The sequence below is a fragment of the Engraulis encrasicolus genome, chromosome 1 (genome assembly GCF_034702125.1).
Source record: "Engraulis encrasicolus isolate BLACKSEA-1 chromosome 1, IST_EnEncr_1.0, whole genome shotgun sequence".
In the NCBI taxonomy this organism is placed as follows: Eukaryota; Metazoa; Chordata; class Actinopteri; order Clupeiformes; family Engraulidae; genus Engraulis; species Engraulis encrasicolus.
Genome location: NC_085857.1, coordinates 54,844,102 through 54,849,497, shown reverse-complemented (window position 1 = coordinate 54,849,497; position 5,396 = coordinate 54,844,102).

The window sequence follows — 5,396 nt, the reverse complement described above, 5'->3', positions numbered from 1 at the left end:
TGCAAATTCTACACAGAATGCACTGCTCTACACATTTGGTTTTGGAAACACTGTGTATTATTGTAAGTGTACACCAGGGGTGGGGAACCTTTTTCATTTGAAGGGCCACTTCAAATTACTCTGAGGGCCGTGAAAGTCCTCCGAGGGCCGTACAATTAACACAAAGGATTTCCCCCTGCACTCTAGGCCACCTTAAAACAGACCTTAACTTCTATATGTCCCCTGAATATAACTTTCATTGTATTGCAAATGTTTCTTTTACAAAATATGCCATATTTCATATGAAGCTGCATAATATTAAAATTGTCTCAGGGGCTGGATAAAACGGCCTCAAGGGCCGCAAAGACATAGGTTCTCCACCCCTGGTTTACACCAAAACAGCAAATTCATGGTGACACTACAATGACCTCAGCTATTTGGTTGTTTCTAGTGTTTAGGTACTGTCACAAAGCAGTCTTACAAACACATTTATTTATCTCTGTATCAACATTGAGGTTCTCATATTACCTTTCCCCGTTCTATTCCCAAGTAAAAATGTGCTCATAGAAACAACTTGAAGGCATAATGCCCTTCACTTTCAACATGGGTCTTCTTTGTAAACTTTGAAAGTGTATATTGAAAAAGTAGGCTATATTATTTTTCTATATTAGTAAATAATGAGTTTTCCATAATGTGCAATGCTTGAAAGTGTTTCCCAGTGTGTTGTTACCCTATAATTTTTCCATTTTTTTGTCCATGTTTTTGAATAATATCCCTTCCTGCCTTTTTTGACTGTATGATAACATGTCTGTTATATTGCTCTATTTTATATTTAAATGCAATCATCTTTGTTGTGTGAAAAGTGTGAAAACAAAATGGGAAAATAAAATCAATGTATTGCACAAACTGGTGTGCTTATTTTGCACAGTCTGTGTCACATATAATAAGTGATACATTTATTGGGTAAATTTAACTTCATAATTAAGTAATTTAAACAGAATATTGGGGCTGTATAACCCATATATAGGATATGATGTAATAACCCAACAATAAAGTACATTCAATATGACGGTTTGGTTAGAAATAACCCCACATTTGAGTTAATTGTTTTACTCAACCTGTTGGGTTGAAATGTATAACCCAATTCATTGTATAAATACAACCCAATGCGAAGTTGGTCCAATAGTTACCCAGCACGGTAGTAAGAATTGGGTTATTTTCAACCCATCATTTTTAAGGGTGTGTGCGTCCTTCTGTGTGGTGTAGAATAGCTGGAGGGGCAAAGGACCTCCGTACCCTGTCTGTGCTTCAGGATATGGGGCGAAATCTGTAACTGAAGAGGCTTCTCTAGTTGTCAAAGACTGGGTACAGGGGGTGCAGGGGGTGGTTGTCCATTATAGAATTGAGTCTGCTTAGTGTCCTCTTCTCAGCTGTGATAGTGAGAGCCTCCAGTTCTGTGCCTATAAAAGACTCAGCTTTTTTCACCAGCCAGTCAAGGCGTCCAGCATCTCTCCTCCTGATACCACCCCAGCATGCCACAGCATGGGAGCACACTGGCCATGGCAGACTGGTAGAACATCCTCTGGCCTTTCTTGTACAGTGCTTTTGAGTTAGCAGACCAGTCCAGTTTATTGTCCAGGTGTACACCCAGGTACTTGTAGGTGCAGACTGTCTCCACTGTCTCCCCCTTGATAGAGACAGGCACTATGGGTGGAGTGTTTCGCCTGAAGTCAGCCACCATTTATTTGGTTTTGGTGTTCAGCTGCAGCTGGTTGATTCTGCACCTTCTGGTGCAGTTCTCCTCCAGGCCCCGGTACTTCCCCTCCTGTCCATCTTTAATGCATCCAACAATGGTGGTGTCATCTCAGAAATTTTCCATATGGCAGCTCTCCGAGTTGTTGTTGAAGTCAGTGGTTTACAGGGTGAATAGCACCGGGGAAAGCACCGTTGAGGACTCTCTTGCACGGTGGGAATTGTTTGAGATTGTTCCTGGAGTCAATTGAGAAACCCTGACAAACCTGGCGGTTTGACCCAGAGATCTTCTTTGGCTTCATCAATGCTTTTCACTTGGTGACTAAATCCATACAGGCAGCAGCTGAACTGCTCAACACCATTGAGGAGCTGTTGGAACTGAGGATCAGTTTCCTACTTCTGCAAAGACTTAAATGAATGTTGATGTTTGTTTCAATATTTTCATTGGTTTCACCTTTCCTTTGCTTTTGAATGCTGACGTGCAGTCAGCAGGCATGCAGGATCAGAAGAGCGGCAATGTGTTCCTGGGAATAATCTTTAGCCAGTAGGTTGATGTCAATTATAATCTATCACACTTGTCAAAGATTATGTTGACAGTTGAGGACTTGGCATAATACAGGAGAATGAAGAAAAAGTCTGAGTCTTTTGCTCCGACTCTAACAGTCCTGATGTGAGGCATTTTAATCTGGATGTACTGCATGCAATCACCCTAACTTCTGTTTCGTCATGGTTTGAGCAGATTCTACCCTGTAGACCAGCCTCTATGAAAATGACAGGCCTTAGGAGGGCATTTTTCATCATACAGTATCTTGGGAGCTCCAGTGATCCAGTTATAAATTAATGAATGCCTTCTTGTTTTCATCCAGGGTTCCCACACCTTTTTCATGAACAAATTCAAGCACTTTTCAAGCACCATTTAGCCTATTCAGTTTTCCAGCACCTTTAAATAGGTGATGATAGCCTACTAGTGAGTTTGCCCATATCAGGATGATGGTCATGGGAAGCGCAACAACACACATGCTCACCACGCAACATCAATGATCACCCAGTAGGCTATACTTTGCTTAGTACCCACCATGGCAAGAAAAAAATATAGGTGTAACAAGAAGAGACACTCAGGGCTTTTTCTAGATTTTTTTGGTATGAGGGAACGCCAGTGGGTCACCACCATGGAAGGGGCAATGGCCCACATATTGGGAACCACTGTGGGACACTTGGCAGACTGGGTGGGAGGGGGTGTGGGGGTCCTCCCCAAGAAGACAGTAATGAAGACAGTTCATGTACGTGTCCGTGCTAAATATTGTTTCAGCTGATGCAGGTATGATGAGGAGTTTCCATCCTGAATGAGAGCACATTGGCCTGGAAGAGGAAACTCACATTCTCAGCACCTTTGATTATGTGGTTCATGTATTTTGCTTTGTTGTTGTTGTTTTTTGTGTGCAAAAATAAACACCAATTGTTGAGATGGAGTATGGTGTCAGAGTTAGGGGGTAGGGCCCATGAACATTACCCAGGTATCCCAAGTCCACTTGACCATGGGTTTCACATAAACACAGATACTGGGAAGCTTGAACCACTACGGTGTGAGGGTGATGTAATCCCAAAAGCTCTCATTGATGTATTAGCAGAGGAGGACACAGATGACACTGATGAAATACATACAAATACGGATGAAGATGAGGAAGAGGAGGATGATGATAATGATGATTACTAAATGATGATTAAAAGTTCTTATTCACATTTTACACTACTGTTGTACAATACGAACCATTCCTATAATTTTCTCACTTGATGCATTCGTTTTGTGTAATACTACCATGTGTTGCATCCTGTTCACAGTCCACCAATAGGTGGTAACATTATTAACTTTTGATGCTGTCGGTACCTTACCTGTCGCTTCTGCCTTATCTGTCGCTTTGGGGTCCTAGCTGCGTTGCCCTGGTAACAACTGTAAACAAACGGCTGCAGTTAACTGCTCCGCTCCCTGACAGGATTTTTCATTCATTCGTGCCAATGAAACAGGAGGCCTCGATTCGTGCAGAAGATAAGGTACGTAACTGAGATATATATGTAAGAAAACTATTTAACCTCATAGACTAACCTTGTATACGGTACATTCTAACAATATATTTCTAAAGTTTTTAGTCATTCCCGTTCATTTGAAGCGTAATTCCCCCCTAAAGGGCTGTCCACACAGGCGAGGAAAGCGGATTTCCGCAATAGCGGAAAGCGAAAATGCGAATATTGCGGAAAGCGAAAAAAACGTCCACACCGGCGAAAAACATTTGCGGAGCGATTTTTCAGTTTTCCGCGTTCTATTTCGCTCTGTTTCCGCGATTGTCCGTCTGCGCGAAAGCAAGTGCAACAAAGCCAGTTAGGCCTATCCATGATGTTTAATGTAGGCAGAATCCTTTCAAGCCGTGCTGACCAACGTGATAATATGCTGTCTGCACCTATTCCGTTGCATTCCTCCTCATACAGAGAAGGAATGGCTTGCTGTCGTGTCAACCAGGTTTCGACCCCCTGATCCCCCGAAAATATGATTTGGGAAACGTTGAAGGGGTCTCTAAATTATTGGCATTTTTTTTTATTGATATAGAAATCGTGTATAAGGGGTGTGTTTGCATACCCAAAGTGTTGTGTTTAGGGTACATAGGCCTACGTTAAAATAAACCGATGCGACGACGAACAAGAAGTCAAGCGTAACAGAAAGCCCTTGCGCGCCCCGAGAAATAGCCCATTAAAAACTAGGCTATGTGTGACCAGGTGTAATGTTTTATTGTTTTTATCTGTTTTATGCACACATACTCCCTCCTAGTGCAGGGAGCACTGATGAGTGGACACGTTTGGGTTTTCCTGAGACAGAAGCCCGAGGAAGAACAGGTGGAGGATAAATGGGAAGGAAAATGACTACATAGTCGTTAACACGCTGAGCGCTGAGAAGACGCGCGAGCTGTGTCATAGGGTATTTTGTAGAGAGCATAGATGCTCTAGCCGTGGCTCAAGGCTACCATGTCAGTTGTTCACAGGTGTATAGAGAAAGTGCTCTAGTTGTAGTTTAAGACTACAACCGTTTCCAAAAAAGCCAGAAGTTACTGCGGTCGTGTGTAACTGCACTTCCGACAAAAGGTAACCTCGGGATTATTTTGGAGAGCATAACAAGTCTCCAAGGACAATTAACGGCGCAGTGGCTGGCCCTCATGACTACAAGTAAAATTACACCACTATCTATAGCCTACTTCTAACAAAGTCTGCAAACATGGTCGCCCCATAGCCTATATTGCTGGCGGGACTTCCTTCTCCATTATCCCGTAAACTGCTGTTATTTGATGACGCCAAAGTCACTGCACGTGAAACTGCCGTCTTACCAGCGAAATTGCGCAGTGGCACAGTGTAGGATATGTCACTAATAGGCTAATAAGCATTTGAATGTTGGGACTCGCCTATTCTGTAGAGTGTGCAATGAAAATGCGTACAACTCATCAGAACTACTGTTTTTAATCAGTGAAGTTTAAGATGGGGCGCTTAAGATCAATATGGGCCAGGTTTCTTTGTGCGTCAGGAGACTTCTGTCAGCGTGCACACACGCACACACACACACACCCTCTACCTCTCCGTCTCCTTTGAGCTGCTGTCTCAACTGTTGAGAGACATAATAGCCTATT